General features: G+C 40.2%; 1 long non-coding RNA gene across 1 annotated transcript in view; it reads left to right on the forward strand.

The window, feature by feature from the left end:
- Nucleotides 1–5942: 5942 nt before the first annotated feature.
- LOC140511843 (uncharacterized) overlaps nucleotides 5943–23454 on the forward strand; it is a 94224-nt gene continuing 76712 nt past the window's right edge. The window contains exon 1 of the long non-coding RNA XR_011969683.1: nucleotides 5943–6384. This is a non-coding gene — a long non-coding RNA (uncharacterized lncRNA). The remainder of the gene's footprint in view (nucleotides 6385–23454) is intronic.

Genomic DNA, 23454 nt, shown 5'->3' on the forward strand with positions numbered 1-23454 from the left:
GTCTGTTTCATAACTGGACCACAATTTGACTGGGATACAGAGTACTTTGAGTCCTAAATGGGGTGCTTCCCATTTACAAAAAATCAGACACAATGACATCATGGACTAAAAATTAAATATCACCATTGCATCACATCAGGGTTCCTGGCTGTTCTCTTGCCTTCCTAGGGAAGAGGAAAGTCACTGTTCTATTAAGAACCAATTTCTTGCATCTGGGGCAAGGGTGGAAAAGCCCTTTGTGCCAGATCTTCTGCTTTCTTGAGAAAGTGGGGAAATAGAAGGGAAGGAGACACATTTATACAGTGCTTACTATGTGCCATTCACTGTGGTAAGTGCTTTACAAATATTATTTCATTTGATCCTCAAAACAACTCTGCTAAGTAGGTGCTATCATCATCCCCATTTTACAGTTGAGGAAACTGAGGCAAAAAGAGTTAAATGACATGTCCAGAGTTACATAGCTAGTAAGTACCTGACACCGCATTTGAACTTGGGTCTTCCTGACTCCATGTCTGGCACTCTAAGCTGCCTAGTTGCATAAGGGGAGAAATGGAATTCCACTGTGCAAGAAGTCCTATCTGACCTCTTGTTCCCCTGAAGAAGAAGAGCTAAGTTCTCTGTCTGGTCTCCTGTCATCCCAGGGAAGAGGAGAAATGTTATTCCATTGTGGCAGGCATCTTAATTGGTTTCTTGGCTACTGCAGAAAGAAGATAAATGCATTCCATTATATCAAGTCTCTTACCTAGTCTCTTCTCTTCCTGAAGTAGAAAAATGTCATTTCATTACCCTTCAGTCTCCTACTAATGGTCTGTCAGTCTCCTGCCAGTCCATAATGATAGGTCCCCTCTCTGGTCTCCAGTTGTCCTTATTTGTCCCTTAACCTGGACTCTATAAGGCCCTTAGATGATTCTACTCTGGGACCAAACCCCTAAGGATGTTGCTAATTTACCTGAATTCATTCCTCAATGATAAATAAACTCCCATCTGGTCATACCTTCCCCATTCCAGTAATTCAGTGAACTCCTAGATGTCATCACTCAATCCCCCATTCTCTGTCTTCCATCACCTGATCTATTATTTCCATTCCTCTCAGTCCAACACTTCCTCCAACCCCAGTGTACCATTCTGTGTCTGTCTATCCTTTCTAATGTGCTCTCTGGTACATCTACTCCATAGGTATCAAATTTGCTTTGATTTTAAATTTTTTTCTTCCCATCTCCTTTAATCTTTTGGCTCTCACTAAGAGCTGTCTGAATCCTAAGGACGGTGTCCCTGGTCTCTCTTCCCAGCAATGACTGAACTTTCATTCCCATGAGGCACCAGTCAAGGAAGGAGAATTTAAATATTCCTTGTTCCCCACTGCTGTTCCCTGGCTCCCTCTCTAGCACTTGCTAAATGACCTCTTCTTCTTTTAAGGTTCAATTCAAATACAGTCTCAGGTACTTAAACTCAGGTACTTAAGAATGAAAATTCTGGTATCTATTGTCTACTGACCTCTAGGATACTCTCTATTTGATAAGCTCAGTTCTGGGCTCACAGTCTTTCCTCCACAACTCTTGCCCTTGAATAAGGGGATCTCAGCAAGCACTCTAACTTCATAGTTCCTCTATTGAATCATTTTTCATGATCTACTCCTCTGCCCCACCTCAGACACACACAAAGATGCTCATACTCTTGTATCACTCACAAATGTACCACTTCCCTATTCATGAACTCTGAAATTGCTTATCTAATGACATGTTGTCTTTCTATATCTCCTTCTGCCTTGCCACCAAATCCTGTATTTCATTTCCATTTTGACCTCCTAATCCTCAACACCTTTATTCTTTCCCAGGGCATAAATCTTGTACCTGTGTTCTCCTTTCTCCATCATGATTCCTGCCCCTAGTTCCAGTTTACATAGTTCCCTTCTCTTGAGTCCCTTGCACCTTTATCCTATTACTCAGTTTTTCCTGCTAGGCTTCAGTCCTGGATGTCTCCTACCATAAGCTACTTTTGTGGCTACTTAGCTGCTGCTGAGCAAAGCTTGAGAAAATAATGAAACTATGCTGCCTGGGTCCACTACAAATATACACTGCATAATCTCAACTGGATCCTCATTGAAGAAAGGCAATTCTTTTACACCTCTCTAATTAGCTTAGTTTTCCACTCACCACAGTAGTTCTTCCAAACCTTTTTATGACTCCCCAAACCTCTCGTGGCTCCCTCACACCTTTATTCTCTTAGCTGTGAACTTTGCATCATATTTTATCAAAACAAATTGAGGTCATTTGCTAAGAGTTCCCTCTTCTCTCCTCCTGCTCTTCTCGCATCAGCACATGCCTTCTGCCACTATCTCCTCCTTTACCTTTGTTTCACAAGTGGTGGCTCTTCTCCTTGACAAGATAACACACACACACACACATATACATAGACACACACACATATATGCCCAGATTATTCCATTACATCTTGTCTTTTCTGAAAGATTGTTCTCTCTATCATCTCCACTCTGTCACTTACCTTCGACCTTTCCCTGTCTACTGCCTGCTTATTCTCAAAGAAAAAAAACAAGCTTCCTTAACCCAGCTATCCCCTCTAGCTTTCGTCTTATACCTCTCCTCTATTTTTTGGCTAACCTGGAGAAGACCATCAATAGCAAGTCTTTCCCTCCCTTCCCTTCTCTCCTTCCTCCCCTCTCCCGCACTTTTTTTCCTTCACTCTGTTCTTGACCCTCCACAGACTGGTTTCTGACCTCATCATTCAACCAAAACTCTTCTTTGCAAAATGATCAAGTCTCTTCATTACCAAGTCTAATATGCTTTGTATTCATCATCTTGACCTCTCCTGCAGCTTTTGACCCTGTCAATCACCCTATTTTCAGTAGTGCTTTCCCTCTAGGCTTCTGTGACATTATGCTATCCTTGTTTTCCTGCTAACTATCTGGCTGCTTGGCCATTTCTTGGCCTTCCTTGCTGGATCTTCAGCCAGGTCATTCCCACTGCCAGTGAGTATCCCCTAGGACTCTATCCTCAGCCTTCTTCTCTTCTTCCTATATATTAGGGGTTAGCAAACTACAGTCTGAGGGCCAGATTTAGCCTACTGCCTGTGTTTAACACAGCCTGAAAACTAAGAATGGTTTTTACTATTATTTTTTAATTAAAAATGAAAATTTACAAAATTTTCCTATCTTTTAAAAATATAAACAATACTTTGTTTTAAATAAAATAAAAATACAAAATTATAAACACAAAAACAAGTGGTAGGCCAGATTTGACCTTCTAGCCATCGTTTGCAGACATATGTTTTAAACAGTTTCACTTAGTGATTTCATTGGCTCCTCTGGATTCAATTATCATCTCTAAGCTGATGATTCTCAGTTTCATTTATCCTAACCTTTCCTCGAATCTTCAGTCGTTCATTTCCAACTACCTATTAAACACCTCTACCTGAATATCATGTAGATTTCTTAAATTTAACATTGCCAACCATACTCCCTGAATTCTTTTTCCAAACTCCCCTACTACTATGGAGGGCACTACCATATTCCCAATCACCCAGGTTTGTCACCTGTATATCCTCCTTAACTTTTCACTCTTTCTAACCTCTTCCCCCATATGAATCTGTTACCAGGTCCTGTCAATTTTACCTTCATAACATAGCTTAAATATGCCCTCTCCTCTGTGACACTTTCACTACCCTGATGCTGGTCTTCAACACCTCATGCTTGGATTGTTGCAATAGACTGATACCTTGAGTCTCTCCTCTCTATAGACCATCCTCAACTGTCAAATGGATCTTCCTAAAGTACAGGTCTATCCCCTTCCCCCCACCATTCAATAAACTCCAATGGTTCCCTATCACCTCTAGGATTAAATGTAAAACCCTCTGTTCAAAGCCCTTTAGGACCCAGTCTTCTACTTTTCCAATCTACCTTACTCTCCCCAACCCCCATGTACTCTATGTTCCAGAGTCAGTGGCTTTTTTTTTTCTGTTCCTGGCATAAGATATTTTATCTCCCAACTCTTGGCATTTTTACTGACTTTCTCCTGTGCCTGGAATTTTCTCCCTCTTCATCTCTGCCTCCTGGCCCACTACCTTTTTCTTTTCTTTTTAATCTCAACATTTAGCACATAGAAACATGAATAATCACAATATTTACTCAAAATTTACTCAATAAAAATTTACTCAAATACAGGAATAGTTGTAGTATTCATTAAATATTACATATAGATATAATGTGAAATTGAATAGTGACAAATGTATACTTTAAAAACACAAAGAAGAATTGGAAAAGAAATGTGAACCCAAGATGTGAGAAATTTAAGGCTAATTTTGACTTATTTCCTTCCCTGCATCATAGAACTCCATTGCTATCCTGACAAAAACTTCTTCCTTCTCTTTTTGTTTGAAGAGACTAAAATTGGGGAAGGGAGGGAAAGAGAAAAGCAATGGCAGGAGACACAGGGAACATGATAGAAAGGCCTTCATGAACAATGACAGGTAAATTTAAATGATAGGAATTAAATGGCTTTAAATTTTACTATAAGATTGTTCATCCCCTTATGAGGAATTCTGAGGAGGGGGAAGAGGAGAATAAAGTATAATGGCAAGAATATGGAAATAAACACAACCAAAAATAGAATACTCAAACCAAAAATCAACCCAGTCTTTCAGAAAAAGGGATGTGTTCTAAATTCCTATGACAGCCACTCTTTTGTAGTTCGTTTTATAGTTTTTTGATTTGACCTGCCTAGTCTGCCAGTCCCCGGTGGCTCAGAACCAAAAAGAGTTCTGTGGGATAGTGTGTGTATGTGTGTGTGTGTGTGTGTGTGTGTGTGTGTGTGTACATGTATAGATATATGTATAGGTATATTTGTATGAATATATGTATATTTCTAATGAATACATATGATGAATATATATTTCTATTGAATATATATGCAAATATGTATATTTCTAATGAAAGCAGTACAATAGTTAGTGGCTGTCACTGTGAGGGAATGGAAAACATGGGAGATGTGGAATCAGAGATCTGGATTTGAATCTCCTTAGAAAAATATAACTGTGAATATGTTACTTCTCCTCAGGATGCCTTGATTCCTTCCCCTATAAAAGGAGAGATTTGCTATAGATGATTCTTGAGGTCCCTTCAGCTCTAAATCTATGATATTATGCTTCATGTTCATACTATAATAACAAGTAGGATTATTGAGAAGGTTTTTTATTGCACAGAATCAATAATTTCATGACCATTGTTTTCCCCTCACTATAAGCCTGAATATGGCATTGCAAAATAAAGCAAAACTTCCCCGAAAATGAAAACTACAAGTAATAGAATCATAGGGGTCCTGTGATCTATTTCCTTCCTCCAGATGTAGCAATAGTCAAGCTGTCTTAGAAAGATACCTAACATTTTCTTAAAAATATTGAAAGAAGATTACACAACTTCTCTTGGCAATTCACGACAAATTTCCTAGGTCTCAAATAGAGAGTGTTCTTAATAAGGAAATAAAGGAGTGCAGAGAATATAAGTCGATTCCTTTAGAGTTGTGATAGGTATGCTTCTAATCATAGGCAAAATCTGAGATGGCTGAGAGATACCCCAGAACAACATTTCCAGGTCTACATTATTTCGTTGTTTCCCCAGTGGTTAGGGGTCCAAACAAAATTGGGATCAAACAAAATTGGGATAAAGCAAAACCCTTATAATGATATGTAAGGGGCACTGACCGCCACACCATCTGGGACGCCACACTGACGGACATCAAGTAAACTGAGCCCGGAGCAGGGAAGGGTGAACAAGATGGCGCTGGAAGGGACGGCCCCACCCCTGGTTTGTTTTTGTCACTATAGTTCCAGCTTGTGTTCATTTCTATAGTTTCGGGTTTATGTGTGTTACCATGGTTCACTGGGCTAGCTGGCAAAGACTATATAATCAGAGTGCTTGCTTGAATAAATTAGAGTTGCTTACTGACCCACTCTCCCGCCTCATTCTTTTACTCGCGAGCTCCACAGGAGGACAAGCAGCCTGCTGGTCAGGCATAAGACTTGCTCCTCTAGGTAAGCTATGCCGTCACTATAGCAACTTGGCGCCCACCAACATAGAGCCACAAGCAGGGGGAAGGAGCAGGAAGCTTAGCCAAGGGAAATTAGGTCCCTTAAGAAACTCAGCTGAGGGAAATTAGGTCCCTCAGAAATCTCAGCTGAGAGAATCAGGTCCCTCAGTACCCCCCAGGTGAGTCAGGCTTTCCAGAAGCCTAGACAGTGTACAGGAGCTATTAGGACAGGGTCAAAAGCCGATACCTGAGTGCGACAGGAAATAGTAACCTGTCTGCCTCACCGAGTCCTCGGGAAAGCGGATCCGAGAAGCGGACACAGGAGAAGACGTGCACACTCAGCTCGGTGAGACGAGGTGTAACCGTGAGTAAGATTGAAATGGGGCAAAGCTCACAAAAGTTGAGTCAGGGTCAGTATGCATTCTTTCTATATAACATGCTGAAGAATGTGTTCATAGAAGACGGTGGCAAGGCAGTGCAAATGAAAACATTCATCACATCCTCACAGACAGCCCCATCAGAGTCAGAGAGTAGTACAAGGGACAATAGCCCAGAAAGGCAGCCAGCACTCATATATCTAAACTTAGAAGAGAGATGGAAGAACAGACAGATGGTGCAGAATTTGCAGGACAGTGTTAAAGAGCTAACTGATAAATTTAGAAACCTACTGAAGAAAGAGAAAAGACACCTCAGAGATAAGGCTTTGAAACTCCCAGGTGAAAAGGAGGAGGTTAGGCGCCGCTGGACTTTGTTCCAGAGTCTCCCTCACTTCCACTTGCAGTTTCACAACTTTTTCTTTCAAAAACATTTTTAAGGAGTGGCCACAGATGTGAAATTTTCTTGAGTAAAAGTTAGAACCATCAAGATTTTTATTTTACTCTACAATCCAGAAATGGTGTTAGAGAAAGCAATTTGTAATCTGAATTTTGTTGGAACTAAAAGATGTTGGGAAAGTTATGTTATTTAGAAAACCAGGTATTTTCACCTTTGCCTGTTGAAAGAGTTACAGCTAAAAAGCTGCTGTTTTAATGCTAAAACTAAAATTGTTAATGGATTACTATGTGTGGAAAGAAATGAATGGACTAATAATTTATTTAGACTGGTTCTGCCCATTCAGAACAGTCCTCCTATATGTTTGGGGTTGGCAGGCATGGGATCCATGCCAATTCCTTTTATTTTGTAAAACTGCCAATGCTCCTTTCATGTGGACACGGTCATCAGTCCTAAGAAAATTGTTTGGCTTGTATAATTCATAACTAATTATGTGACTTGCTCAAAAGTTGTAACAATTGACTTTTATATCAGGACAAGTTTTAAATTTGAGAAGGAAGGATCTTAAATGAAATCTCTTATGTATGTGAGTCCTGTTAATGTGCATTGCTTATTTCAACTCCATGGGAAAATTTCACTCCTCTCTGAATTCAAACAGAGTCAAAGATGTTTTATACTTAGGAATTCAGTTATACCTAAGAATTTGGTTTGTTATAGTACTTGCATAGTGGCTAAATAAAATTTCTCTTCCACAAGGTCTCTCTCCTTAGATACCTGAGTTCCAGGTATCCAGGGCTTGTGGATGGTTGGTTGGTTACCAGCTACCAGCTTTCTTTGTGAAAGTGCTGTGGGCTGTAGCTGAAACTTGGAAGGTACCCAAAAGTTACTCAAATCTCCCCTCTTTTCTAAAGCCACATGAGCAATTAAGTTAGATTTTCTGTGTTAGGGTATAAAAATTGTGCTTCAGTTTTTGTAAGTTGCCTTCCTCCACCAGGTGGAGAGACGTCCCTTTCTCGAGAATTTTAATATCACCTATCACCCTCTGAATCGTCAAGTTCCTCATACTGGTTAAAGACCTAGTACAAGAACAGTTAGAGTTAGGACACATTGAGGAATCCTTTAGCCCTTGGAACTCTCCTGTATTTGTCATAAAAAAAGAAATCTGGAAAATACAGATTGTTGACTGATTTGAGAAAGATCAATGACATCATGCAGCCAATGGGTGCTTTGCAGCCAGGTTTGCCATCACCCAGTGCAATTCCCAGCAGTTATAAACTTTGGGTTATTGACATCAAGGATTGTTTTTACAGTATTCCTGTTCATACTGAGGATAAGGAAAGGTTTGCATTCTCTGTACCCAGTGTCAATCTACAGGAGCCATACCATCGTTACCAATGGAAGGTACTACCCCAAGGAATGAAAAACAGTCCCACAATTTTTCAGTGGTATGTAGACAAGACATTACACGCAGTCAGGAAGAGATTTCCCCAGATGTTGATACTCCATTATATGGATGATATCTTAGGAGCTCATGATAACATTGAAATGTTAGAAATGACATTACAAATGACAGAGAGAGAATTCCTCAAACAGGGCTTAAAAATAGCATCTGATAAGATACAGAAAGACCTGCCTATACACTACTTAGGACACACCATATTAGAACATCAAATCCATATTAAATCACCTGTAATAGATGTGTCTAAAATCAAGACTCTCAGTCATATGCAAAAGGTGATAGCAGAGCTTCAGTGGATCAGACCACAATTAGGAATACCTACAGGTGAATTACACCCATTGTATGACATGCTGAAAGGAGATCCTGACTTAAACTCACCATGAGAATGGACCTCAAGCGTTGGAGTGCATCTCCAAAATTCAAACAAAAATCGTAGAGGCTAGCACCAGGAGATATGTACCAACAGAAAATATGTATATCTCTATCCTTTTCACTGTGGAGCTTCCCACAGGATGCCTTCACCAAGAAGAAGGGATATTAGAGTGGATACACTTGAAGAGAATACACAACAGGTCTTATGTCCCTTACTGTGTACTAGTTGCACAAGTGGTTTACAAGGCAATTCAGAGAGTGAGGAAACTGATAGGAAGAGATCCTGATGCCATCTATTGTAGATACACTAAAGAACAAGCAGAGAAATGCTGTACAGAATACCTATAATGGCAAGTCATTATTAATCAAAACTTCAAAACAGGGAACATAAATAAGGCTCTAAGCATATACCAGGAAACACCATGGACATGGGCTGAGAAAAACCGTGACACTCCAGTCATAGGAAAGAATGTATTTACTGATGCTACAAAATTAAATAGAGCAGCCACATATGTATATCAAGATAAATGGTTGCAGGTATATGATACTCCGTTCTCATCCACCCAAAAGAACGAACTATTTGCGGTCTGGAAGGTTGTAGAAATTGATGAGCCTACCAATGTCATTACTGACAGTAGATATGTAGCCACACTTATACCAGACCTAGAGACTGCCTGCATATCAACTCAATTAGAAATTGGACAGTTGCTAGTGGAAGTCCAAAACACCATAAGAGGACGTATGTTCCCATTCCACATTTTACATGTAAGATCACACTCCAATCTACCAGGGCCTCTAGCAGAAGGAAATGCGGTTGTGGATCGAGTAGTGTCAGGAGGTGTATACCTAGAAACCACTGAGGAAGCTCAGCAGGCTCACAATAAGTTTCATATATCAGCAAAATCATTAAGACATTTATATAAACTTACTAAGAAAGAGGCCCGAAAGATTGTAAAATCATGCACAGCATGCATTCCTTTCCAGCCACCAATGCCATGCAGAGTGTACAATCCTAAGGGATCACATCCTAATGGTATCTGGCAAATGGATGTGACTCACATAGCTTCATTTGGGAGGCTTAAATATATCCATGTGTCTATAGACACTTTCTCCAGTTTCATCATGGCTACTCTACGCACCAGAGAGGCAGTCAAGGATGTGTGTAGTCATATGCTTCAGTGTTTTGCCACCCATGGCGTCCCACGACTATTAAAGACTGATAATGGCCCAGCATACACTGCTTCGGCCTTCCAAAAATTTCTCTCAGAATTCGGAATCTCTCATGTGACTGAGATCCCCTATAACCCCACAGGACAAGCCATAGTAGAACATGCAAACCGCACCATAAAACAATATGTCCAAAAACAAAAAGGGGGAGCTTCGGGACCCAGGTCCACGGCACATGATCAATTAAAAACGATATAAACAATAATTTTTAAAGGAAAAACTCTCAAAATATTAGTAATCACTTGAAAAAATATTCAAACTCATTAATAATCAAAGAGTTGCAAATTCAAAGAACTTTGAGGCATCACCCCATGCCATCTCTTTAAGGAGGTGGCAAAATAATTAAAAGTAGGGAAATGCACCACTTGGGCAGGGAAAAATGTATATTCATGCATTGCTGATAGAACTGCAAGCTACTAGAATGCCTCTCAAAACAACCCGGCAGTTTTCAGTTAAAGTTACAAAAAATATTCTTTTTTTTTTTTATTAATTTATTTAACTTTTAACATTCATTTTCACAAAATTTTGGGTTCCACATTTTCTCCCCTTTTGTCCCCTCCCCCCACCCCAAAACACCGAGCATTCTAATTGCCCCTGTCTGCCAATCTGCCCTCCCTCCCTCCCCACCCCTTCCCTTTGGAAAGCAAGCAATTCAATATAGGCCAGATCTGTGTAGTTTTGCAAATGACTTCCATAATAGTAGTGTTGTGTAAGAACTAATTATATTTCCCTCCATCCTATCCTGTCCCCCATTACTTCTGTTCTCTCTTTTGATCCTGACCCTCCCCATGAGTGTTGACCTCAAATTGCTCTCTCCTCCCCGTGCCCTCCCTTCCATCATCCCTCCCCCCCACCCTGCTTATCCCCTTATCCCCCATTTTCCTGTATTGTAAGATAGGTTTTCATACCAAAATGACTGTGCATTTTATTCCTTCCTTTAGTGGAATGTTATGAGAGTAAACTTCATGTTTTTCTCTCACCTCCCCTCTTTTTTCCTTCACTAAAAAGCCTTTTCCTTGCCTCTTTTATGAGAGATAATTTGCCCCATTCCATTTCTCCCTTTCTCCTCCCAATATATTTCTCTCTCATTGCTTGATTTCATTTTTTTTTTTAAGATATGATCCCCTCCTCTTCAGTTCACTCTGTGCACTCTGTCTCTACATGTGTGTGTGTGTTATCCCACCCTGTACCCAGATGCTGAATAGTTTCAAGAGTTACAAATATTGTCTTTCCATGTAGGAATGTAAACAGTTTAACTTTTGTAAAGTCCCTTATGACTTCTCTTTGCTGTTTACTTTTTCATGCTTCTCTTCATTCTTGTGTTTGAAAGTCAAATTTTCTTTTCAGCTCTGGTCTTTTCATCAAGAATGCTTGAAAGTCTTCTATTTCATTGAAAGACCAATTTTTCCCCTGAAGTATTATACTCAGTTTTGCTGGGTAGGTGATTCTTGGTTTTAGTCCTAGTTCCTTTGACTTCTGGAATATCCTATTCCACGCCCTTTGATCCCTTAATGTGGAAGCTGCTAGATCTTGTGTTATCCTGATTGTATTTCCACAATACTTGAATTGTTTCTTTCTAGCTGCTTGCAATATTTTCTCCTTGATCTGGGAACTCTGAAATTTGGCCACAATGTTCCTAGGAGTTTCTCTTTTTGGATCTCTTTCATGCGGTGGTCAGTGGATTCCTTGAATACTTATTTTGCCCTCTGGTTCTAGAATCTCAGGGCAGTTTTCCTTGATAATTTCATGAAAGATGATGTCTAGGCTCTTTTTTTGATCATGGCTTTCAGGTAGGCCCATAATTTTTAAATTGTCTCTCCTGGATCTATTTTCCAGGTCAGTTGTTTTTCCAATGAGATATTTCACATTATCTTCCATTTTTTCATTCTTTTGGTTTTGTTTTGTGATTTCTTGGTTTCTCATAAAGTCATTAGCCTCCATCTATTCCATTCTAATTTTGAAAGAATTATTTTCTTCAGTGAGCTTTTGGACCTCCTTTTCCATTTGGCTAATTCTGCTTTTGAAAGCATTCTTCTCCTCATTGGCTTCTTGAACCTCTTTTGCCAATTGAGTTAGCCTATTTTTCAAGGTGTTATTTTCTTCAGCATTTTTTTGGGTCTCCTTTAGCGGGGAGCTGATCTGCTGTTCATTCTTTGACTGCATGTCTCTGATTTCTCTTCCCAGCTTTTCTTCCACCTCTCTAACTTGATTTTCTATGAACTCTTCTATGGCCTGAGCCCATTGAGTGGGCTGGGATATAGAGGCCTTGACTTCTGTGCCTTTGCCTGATGGTAAGCGTTGTTCTTCCTCATCAGAAAGGAAGGGAGGAAATGCCTGTTCCCCAAGAAGTAACCTTCTATAGTCTTATTTCTTTTCCCTTTTCTGGGCATTTTACCAGCCAGTGATTTGACTTCTGAATGTTCTCTTCACACCCACTTCGCCTCCGGATCCTCCCAGCCAGCTCTTGGGGTTTGAGATTCAAATGCTGCTTGCCAGCCTCAGGGCTTTTGGCGGGGGCAGGGCTGCTATTCAGTGTGAGATTAAATTTAGGTGCTCAGGTCAGGGCAGGGCTGCCTCTCAGGCTCAGTTCCCTCAGGGAGTTTATGCAGAGACCTTCAACAATGGATCCAGGCTCCTGCCTGCTTGGGGAGCCCCGGTCTGCTCCCATCTCCGCTGTTGCCTCCCGAGGGGGCCTGAGTTATGGGGGCACCCCACTCCGCTCTCAACCTGCCAAAGAGACCCTCTCACCGACCCCTGTCACCTGTGGGTGGAGGGACCCGTGTGGCCGCTGGAGATTCCGTCCCTGAAGCCCGCTCGGATCTGCTCATCTCGGTGCCGTGGCCGCGGCAGTGCTGTACTCAGCTCCCAGTCCCAGCACCCAGTCCCGGCGCCCAGCAGCGCGAAGGACCTTTTGCGAGAGGTTTGCAGGTCTCTCTGGAACAGAAATCTCCCTCGCTCCAATGTTCTGTGGCCTCTGGGTGCAGAATTCACCGTGAGTTACTTTTTTGTAGATGTTCTATGGGTTGTGGGTTCGGAGCTATGTGTATGTGCGTCTTTCTACTCCACCATCTTGGCTCTGCCCCCCAAAAAAACATTCTTAACTTTTGACCCAATAATTCCCTTTTAGGAATAGGCCCTGGTAGAGTAAACAACTCTTTATTTTTTTAAGTGTCGTAGAAAAATTTGCAGTTATAAAAAAAGGACTCCCCCCACATAGTATGGGAGATAGGAAGAATGATCAAACAAATTGTAATACATAATGTAATCAAGATAATAAAGTAGGAGGAATATAGAGAGATATGGAAAGACCTTTATGAAATGATGGAAAAGAATGAAGAAAAAATGCAGAACTAGACGGAAAAAGTAAGCGCTAAGATCTTCAACCAATCACCATACAAGCATCTATTAAATGCTTACTGTATACTGATGGAATTGAAGGGATTAGGACAGCAAGTGTTTAATTGTGTGAATTGAGTGAACCATACAGATTCCATCCTGTGACTCAATTCCTTTCCTATTCAGTTATGGATCAAATCCAATTTCTGTCATGAGAAAACATTATTTTAAGTGATTGTACTATTGTTATACTATGTTTATAACACATAATATATAAAAAGAAAAGGCCAGAATTAAACTAAAGGCTTTATCATTTACTCAGTTCCTTTGAAGAATGACCAGAAAGGCATAATTCTCAATCAATATCAGTCACTCATTCAGTGTGATCAGAATGGTGACAAAGCATGGGATATGGAGAATGTCACTTTTAGGACACTTGCAGTGAAGGTGCAAACTATATAGGATTCATTGGCTTTTTAACAATTAGAAGAGCCACCTCAGGCTGCTTTAATTAATGTGCTGACAGGATAACACACAATTCTCCTTCAATCTTTAGGTGACAAATAAGTTATATAGAATTTCAATACAGCAATTATCACCTACAGTTTGTACTTCAGATTGGTCATGCAACTATTTAGGATAGAGGAAAATGTGCCTGCATGATAATACAAAGCCACAGATGTATACCCCATCTCCCCCAAGAAAAAGCCCTGTTTAATTTGGCACAGTGCATTATGAAATGGTAAGAGACTACCTTTGAAATCGAGTGATATCATAAAATATCATCTCATAAATATGTTTGGAGGGGTCAAAATGGAGCCGAGTCATCCAGTTCACAGAGCATTGCTGCATGTGGAATGAAATTCTTTGCTAAAACTAGAGGGTATGCTAATTAATTCAGAGGCAACTTAGGAGGGCCCTTCTATTACTGTATTTAAGGGATTAATCTGTTTTTACTAGTGGAAGGTGACAGATCAACAGTAGAACCGAGTTCAGTCGCAAGACCGCCTATAGTTTTAAATTGAACATTTGTTCATTTATAGCTGTCCAGGTTTATGGAGCCTAAGGAATCTGTTTTCAAAGTTTGGACTGAGCAAGTACAGGATAATGACAGTATATTGCATTATAATGAGGGTAAAGATAACAAAGGCAGGATGCTTCTGACTCTTGCTTGAAGGGAGCCATGGAAAGGGAGCAAGGTTTGATAGTCATAGAGATTGGAAGAGAGTCAAGTGTACCTTGATAAATGTGAAGTTCTGTGTTTCTAAGAGTGGGGTATTAGGCTTTACTCAACACTGGAGCCCCATGGGAATCTTGCTTCCCATAGAGATAGCCAGGGCAGTGTGGGCCAATTAAGTGATTAGATAAATTCATTTCTCCTCTGTGTGACTCCCAATCCTGGAACATCACAGTGGGGAAGGGAAGGGAGGTACCATGCACTGATTCATGTATTCATTCATTCAACAAACATTTATTAAGAGGTCTGCTCTGTATAAGTCACTAAGCCAACCATTAGGAATAAAAAGAAAAAAATTAATTCCTTGAGGAATTTGAATTACACACACCCTCAGATGTTAATGGGTTCCAAGGCCTCGAAAGGGTTATTTTAGTTTAATATAAACTCTTCTTAGAATTCCCATGAAAGTCTTTAATCTTCTCAGCATCCCTGGAAAAGCTCCAGACCACTAACCTTGCAGAAAACACACCTCCACACACAGGGATCAGAGGTTAGAGCAGTTCTTTGGACACACATAACCTACAAGTACTTTTCTGCAAGATACTTTCACCAAGGTGCACCAGAATTTCTTCAAAGTTTAGAGGCCCAGGACTGGAGTCCCTGGCAAATGCTTCCAGAGGTTCTCTGTATTAGGATGGGATAAAGGAACTTTGAGACATGTAGGGATGGAGATAGGGCTTGTGATTTCATCAGTGTGGGAACTCCAAGGTGAGAAATTTCCTTCTACCAATGTAGGTCAGTACCTTCTTTACAACTTAATACCTTCGAAAAGTTTAGAGCACTGAGACATTCATTGACTGGCCCAAGTCACAAGGTTAGAGGCAGATATTCTTGACTGAAAATAAGTAAGTATCCACTACAACAAAATACCTTTCATGGGGCACATAGGTAGGATTTTTAGTAGAGTTGGAATCACAGACCACTATGGGTCTTGGGGAAAATGGAGGTTTTTCTTGAGAAACAGGTCAAAGACCAAAGAATTAGTAAGTAATACTAACAGATTGTCTGAGATCTTCCTATTTACAGAAACTGCTTTTTGCCTAATCTTACCGACAGTGTTCCCTAATTGGCCAAAAGAACCATCTAAAAGAAAAAAACAAAACCCTAGTATATTTAATTGTTGCCTTCATATTACAGTTACTTCTTATCAAAAATGCAGTTCCAAACTGAATCACATTTGGTGATAAACACAGTTAAGTAAAAAACATTGGATACAGAAACTTTGACTGAGAATGTATACTATATCATGTCCTAGGAGAAACCCCACACCATTTTGTAAGGGAGGAAGTGAAAAGCCCACTCTTGCAAATGAATTGGATTGAAAAGTTCATAGTGCAGGAAGTCATGTCTAATCAGATGTTCAGTGGGACAAAGAGTAACACGAAATGAAACCAATTTCTAGGTAAAATGAAAGGGGAATAGAAGTTTAAGAGTTCCCCCAAGAAACATTTCCTATACAGAATGTAGTTAAGTATAAATGCCTACTAGAAAAAAAAAAGGGTCATTTACAAACTGGGAGCCTTGTTATGGGTAATAGCAGCTAAACTAGTTAAAATTTATATAGCACTTGCTTGATGATTACCATCTTACTGGATCCTCCCAAAAACCCTGGGAGATAGGTGATATTATCAACCCCATTTTACAGTTAAGGAAACTGAGGCAACTAGAGCTTAAGTGACTTATTTGGGTGAGTAAGTGCATAAGGTCAGATATGAACTCAAATCTGCCTGATTCCAGGTCTGGAGCTCTAACTACTATGCTACCCTGTAGATGATAGGCAGAGGAAAGCTGAGCAATAACTGAGAATTGTTTCACCTGAGGCACAAAAGTGTTGTGGGAGCCCAGAGGATAATACAACAAATGTTATTTTTTTTGTAAGAGGAGCTGGTTTATACCATAGAGAGTATGAGCCCCATCAACACAGAATATGGGGAAAGACATGGAAGAGGAGAACCACAGTGATGGGACCTGGGACCAGTTTGGGGGCACAGTGGTGCTGGAAGACCAATAGAACTGAGGCACTGGAGTGGTCATGTGGGGAGTGGGAAGGAAGTGTGCCCCTGAGGAGGAATCTCATCCCCTCCAAAGACCCATTCACTCTCGCGGAGGCAGCCATGTGACTTTGTAGCTACAGCACTGTGTTTGGAATAAGGAAAACTTGAGTTAGAATCCTGTCTCAGACACCTACCAGTCATGTGACCTCTGACAACTCCTTTACCTTGTCCTTATCACCTGTAAAATGGAGGTAATAAACTACTTACCTCAAAGGGTTGCTGTGAGGATCAAATGAAATGTTTAAAATACTTTTCATGTCCTGCAGTGCTGTTAAATGGTAGCTATTATTTTACTAATGGTGACTGGAGAAAAGGGTAAGAGGTACCTACATGTGCTTGGGGATAGTGTTCAGTGCTATACAGGTCTCTTCAACAATGAACAAAAATGAAATTGGAGTTTAGGATAAACATTCATTCAATTCCTCAGTTCCAGACCACCTACCAAATAGTACATAAAACTGTACTAATCCTCCATCATAAGCAGCTAGGTGGTACAGTGAATAGAGCACTGGGCTTAGAATCAGGAAGACTCATCTTCATGAGTTCAAATTCATCCTCAGATACGTACTAGCTGTGTTACCCTGGGTAAGACACTTAACCTTGCAGTTTCCTTACCTGTGAAATGATCTGGGTAGGGAAATGGAAAACTATTATCCAAAACCATTATCCATTATCCATTATCTTTACCAAGAAAGCCCCAAATGAGTCAGACATGGCTGAAACAACACAGCAACAAAATCTTCCATCAGAGACTGTTCAAGTTGCTCTTGTTCTGGGTCATGGCAACAGGAGAGAGGAACATGGAGGGCTAACACCATCTGAGAAGTAGCCCTTTGGCTTATTTTTATCAACCACAAAGACACTAAATGGTGACATCTAGCACCTTTTGTGTTGTATCTGGTCATTCATTCTCACCTAATTCCTCCCTACAGTTTGTATACCCATTCTCCCCTTCCTCCTGGATTTGAAAAGCTTCTTCTTTTAGAGTGACAACTATGTTCTCATCTTCATAAAGGGCCCAACAGTACTGCTTTAAGCATTTGGCCATTAAACAGATGACACTCGGAGAGAGAGATGCAAAGATCATTAGAGGTGAAGAGCATTGAATTTCTAGGAAAACTGCTTCCCATCAGCATCAAATATCACCTTATTCTTTCATGCCTCTCGGTATCTATGTTATACATCATTTATTTAAAACAGCATTAAAAGAAGGTCACTGAGGTTTTTGGATTGTAGGTTCACACTAAAAGCGAACCACCGATTTTCATTCCTATTATTGTCCACTTACTGAGCACATACAGTGTGGTGAGTGGCTGAAGACACAATGGCCTTATTTGAGAATCCCTAAAAGGTCTATGTGCCTCTACACAAATAACGATGAAGGACATAATATTAAACTCTAAAATGGCTCTCATTCTTGAGAGACGAATGGTAATTTTTGTGCCTGTATTATGTCTCCGGCCCATCTCCTAAACTCTGGCACTAATGTCCTCTCTAACACAGGCAGGGACAAATTGCCGCAGCGGGCCAGCCTTAGTGTCTGCAGCCGTGGTTCTTGGTAATGAATTGGAGTGATCAGACAATCCGATCAAGCTTGTTTTAGCCTAAGTGGCAGCTTTATGGGGAAGAACAAGAGGAGGTAGTGAGGGATACAGGGATGCATCATAAACCTGCAGGATTTTTACAAGGCAAGATAGATGTTAAGATAATGAGAATAGACTCACTTGTCAGAAGCTTTGTTGAAATTATTTTTTTTTTAGAAAGCTAAAGGGTTTTTATTGTTGGTAGTGGTTTCAGAAGAGAATATGTGGTTAATATGTACAGAAAACAACAGCCCTCCTGTGCAGCTGATAAGCCTCAAGATGGATATAAATCAATAAGCACAATAAGCATCTGCCTACGGTCACAAGGAAAGCCTGTGGATAAAATGAGAAGGAGCAACTTGAAGTACTAAGATATTTTCATGCATTAACTTTTGCAGGCCCATCTGGAGTTTTCTCTCATTACACTGGATCTAATTGAAGGATCATACAGAGGATGAGAGAAGTCATTCATTTGGGATTCTATACTGGTTTTTCATAAAACATTCTCAAGGGGGTGAGACTTGGGAAATTTAGTAACCATAGGGCAAAAGGTAAAAAGTTGCATCATTAAAACTTGCTTGAAAGGAAGAAGGCAGAGAGCAGAAATAAATGACTGATGCTCAGAATAGAAGGAGGTTAATGGTAGGGTGGCCCCAGAGTCCAATTTTAGAGCTGATAATGTTCAATGAATTTATTAACCTGGGAGAAGGAATGGTTACTGAGTCGGAAAGTTTGCTAATGTTAAGGAAGTGTTTAAGGGAATTGAAGATATGGAAAATTGAGAGGACTTCAGAAGACTGGCTACCCGGTTTATGCAAATTCAACTTGAATAAAGAAGTAGGATGGGAATAACTAGGGAATAGCATGGCATTGAACCCTTGGACCCTGAAAAAAGTTTCAAATTATGTTCACTGAATTCTGGGCTATCCTAAGCTGCTTGTGTCCATCAATGAGTTATAAATGCAGTTTCCTAACGGGAAAAAGATCAGAAGTATGTAGTTATGACAATTCAAAAGACCAATAAGCCTTTCTGACACTTATTAGGTTAATTTGGGGTAATTAATCTCATTTCAGTTATTCCAGTACTGGTATGCTCCTCTCTTCCTGCCCTTTTCTGAAAATGTTCATGCACCATGCTTGTGTATGTTCTGTTTGACTCTGTGGACCTTCCCACTCATAACTCATTGCCTGTGACATCAGAAGAAAAAACCTAATCATATGTTCCAGGAAGAGCCCACCTTCACCCCATAATGCTCAGGACTTTCAGTGTCCCCAGTGAGATAGACACCCTACTGTGAAGGTGGTTATCAATTTAGTGGGAAGCGTATCAAGGAGTTTATTGAGGAGCTTGTCAGAATTGAGTATGTCAAGTATGGGGGTATACCCTCCAAAAGACCATCACTGACTCTCTCCCTCTTTTGTTCAATGTCCAGAAAATATCCTGATAGTATCCTTAGTTTGTTTCAAATGCCCACCTTCAATTGTTTCATTCTAGGCCTTGAGCCTTTCTTTGTGTGACATAAAGTAAAGTAACAGATCCATCTGTTTCTTTTGTGAAAACGCCTCTGAGTCCCTAACTGCTATTAAAGCCCAGGACAGAAATATTCAATGAAATATGCTCATAAAATATCAATGAGCTAAAGGGATTGAACGTTGGTTCCTAATAGCATCAAAGAAAATACAAGCATCCATTCAACCAATAATAACTGGCAATAACTTTGCCTGAATTATCTCATTTTCATCTCACAACAACTTTTTCAAGAGGGTACTACAGGGATCACTATCCCCATTTTACAGATGAGGAAACTGAGGCCCAGAGAATTAGGCCACTTGTCCATGGTTGCAGAAGAAAGATTTTGAACCTAAGAATCTCCTAACTCCAGATTAATCACTCTTGCCACCATATCATCACCTCTAAGAATGGTTAGGAATTCACTGGACAAAGAATGCGAAGGGAAGACATTTCAGGCACAGGGTAAGAGCAAAGAGTTGAAACCATGACATTGTGAGGTATTTGGGGGGATCAAGTACTAATCCAGGTTAGCTAGATTATAGACCGCATGGAGGGCAGCAGTTAGACAATTCTGGAAAAGAAGGGACTCCAGATGCCTCACAGGAAAATGAGAGTATTGAAGAAGGAAGATTCCCCTCCTTCTATCACCCAACACCTCCAGCTGCTCCAAATGGAGCAGCAAAGTGAAATTAACAAATTCCCTTGAAAATGTGTAACAGTTAGGCTTCAGGAAGCTTGTTAATTTCCCTTCTCTTGGGGGCTCTGAGTGAGGCCTTGGAGAAGAGTGAAGAGGTAAGAAGAGTGAAAGGAGAAATTAACAAGGCCTCTGAAGCATTGCTTCCACTGGCTTTCCAGGGAATTGCTCATTTCACTTTGTTGCAACATCTCAAACCCAAAGTTTGATGAGAGCTGCAAATTAAAATGAGAAATAAAAGATGAAAGCAGATTAAGTAGGAAATGAAGGGATTAGCAAGACTTTTTTTTAAAAAAATGACCTCACACTCAAACATTAGTTTTGCCTAAAAATGCTCATGGCAGTTAACAAGTACATAGCATGAGTTTATCTACTGAACAAGGTGTGAAATTCTCTAGGCAAAGTCAATTGTTCATTCCTTGGCAAGGTGGGAAATCGCCCTTTTCTTGAGTCTTCAAAAAAGTTTTGTAAGGGAAGAGAGAGTCTAAGAAGTATTTGTATGTTTAAAATTACTTAAGACCAAACTTAGATTATGAGTTCTGGTGATAAGAAATTTCTTTTGGTATTGATAATGTCTCCTTGACAAAGTGTGAACTTGCTTTGTCCTGGATACTTTGTTACCTGGTTGAAAGAACATTAATGAGTGATGGGCCACTCTTACACACATCTGGAGAAATTCTTAGACTTTGTCTCTAAAGGAGGGCTAGGAGAGCCAGGAACATGAAAAGGTATTTTAAAATAATCAGTGAGTTATTTGATGGGTGCAGGAGATGGACCCATCATGAAGTGAGAATGGAGGATAACAGATGAGCAGCAGTGGTACTCAGATAAAATCAGGAAATATAAAGGAGACCCCTCAAGACCCAGGGTGGTTGTCCTGTGGAGGATTTATGAGGGAACATGAGCAAGTATGACAGAAGATTCAAAGGCATGGAAGGATTGTAGTCTTAGCCAGCAAGGGATGTTCCAGAGTGATAACATTATAAATCCCTCGATGTATTGAAGTAAATTAATTATTATGAAGAATATTAACCTACATTACACTTGGATACCTGGATTGGATCTGCCTCTGAAACTATAGGGTATGACCAAAACTAAGCCACATGATTTTTTTGAGTCTTGGTTTATTCAACTGTAAAACTTTGTATATACCAATCTGTAAGACCTACCTTTTGAGTCTATTGTAAGGATGAAAAGGAACATTTTGCATGAAGTACTTCAGAAACCTTCCAGCACCATATAAATATTAGCTACTGCTATAACAAAGGCAATATTTCCCAAGTTCAGGGAAGATAGTTTAGCAAATCACATCGAATTTGATTATAGTCTTATTTTAAGACTCTTCATTGTGAATCTTCTTGGACATGACCTTAATAATATCTCTTTTTATTGTAGCATTGTTTTGTACTTAGATAGTATTTTTTCCCTTTATATGTAAAGATAGTGTTCAACTTCCACGTTTGTAGGATAGTCCAAAGTTTATATCCCTTCCTTCCCTCCCCACTCCCTATAGACAGCAAGCAATCTGATATAGGTTATATATGTGCAATCATGTTAAACATATTTCCACAATAGTCATGTTGTCACTAAAAAGGAAAAACCACAAGAAAGAAAATTAAAAATACAGAAAAACCATGAAAATAGTATGCTTTGAAGTGCATCAGAATGCATACTTCTTTCTCTGGATGTGGATAGTACTTTCCATCACTAGTCTTTTGGAATTGTCTTGGATCATTGTATTGCTAAAGAGAGCTAAGTCTATCATAGTTAATCATTGCACAATGTCCCTGTTACCGTGTACAATGTCCTCCTGGTTCTGCTAACTTCACTCAGACTCAGTTCATGCAAGTCTTTCCAGATTTTTCTGAAATCCACATGCTCTTTAATAGCATTCCATCACACACATATACCACGACTTGTTCAGCTATTCCCCAATTGATGAGCATCCCCTCAGTTTCCAATTCTTGGCCACTATATAAAAAGCTGCTATAAATATTTTTGTACATGTGGCTCCTTTTCCCCTTCTTATGATCTCTTTGGGATACAAATCTAGTAGTGGTATTTCTGAATCAAATGGTATGCGTAGTTATAGCCCTTCGGGCATAGGTCCAAATTGCTCTCAAGAATGGTTAGATCAAAGATGGTGGAGTAGAAGGATGGACCTGCTCTTAGACATACCTCCAAAGCCCATAAAATATATGTAAAATGACTCTAAATAAATTCTAGAGCAGCAAAAGCCACAAAACAATGTGTGAATGAGATTTCCAGCCCAAGGCAGCCAGGAAGGCCAACAGGAAAGGTCTATTGCACCAGGCTCAGAGCAGAGCGCAGCCCAGCATTAGCCATGTGGCACAGCAGGGACAGGATCAGAACAGGTGGAATCCTGGGCAGCAGCTGTGGTTCCCAGATTCCCACAAACACCAAAGACAGTTTCAAAGGTCAGTGAGAAAGCTCTTTTCACCTAGGTGAGAAGGGAGCAGAGTCCTCCCTTAGCCCCCAGCCCAGGGTGGCAGCAGTTACTGAAGAAGCAGCAGCATCCAGTTTAGGAGCCCTCAGCCTAAAGCTCCTGGGGGAATCAAGTCACTGATCTGGATCTCAGCCCTGAGTGGCAGTCCTGGGGTGAAGAGGAGCACTGGCTGGTAGAACTGGAGGCAGTTGTGGAGAAGGAACCCTACTCACAGATCCTGAGCAGAAAGGAGTACTTGTGGTTGCTCCCAGACCAGAGTGCAGACCAGGAGAGGAGTAAACTCTCCTTTGATTGTGCCACCTTGGAGGAACTGAGAATTTACAGGTCCCTAAAGTGTACCCTCCACTTGACAAAGGACTCATAAATCAGGTAACTGATTGGGAAAATGCTTCAAAAAGGGGAAAAATAAGACTATAGAAAGTTGCTTTCTTGGTGTAAAGGCATTTTCCTCCATCCTTTTGGATAACGAAGAACAAAGTATACCATTAAAGGAAGACATCAAAGTCAAGGCTTCTTCATCCAAAAGCTCCAAAATTAATTTGCAATAGTCAGGCCATGGAAGAGCTCAAAAAAGATTTTGAAAATCAAGTAAGAGGGGTGGAGGAAACACTGGGAAGAGAAATGAGAGCAATACAAGAAAATCATGAAAAGCAAGTTGACAGTTTGCTAAAGGAGATCCAAAAAAATGCTGAAGAAAATAATA

The sequence above is a fragment of the Notamacropus eugenii genome, chromosome 6 (assembly GCF_028372415.1).
Source record: "Notamacropus eugenii isolate mMacEug1 chromosome 6, mMacEug1.pri_v2, whole genome shotgun sequence".
Taxonomy (NCBI): domain Eukaryota; kingdom Metazoa; phylum Chordata; class Mammalia; order Diprotodontia; family Macropodidae; genus Notamacropus; species Notamacropus eugenii.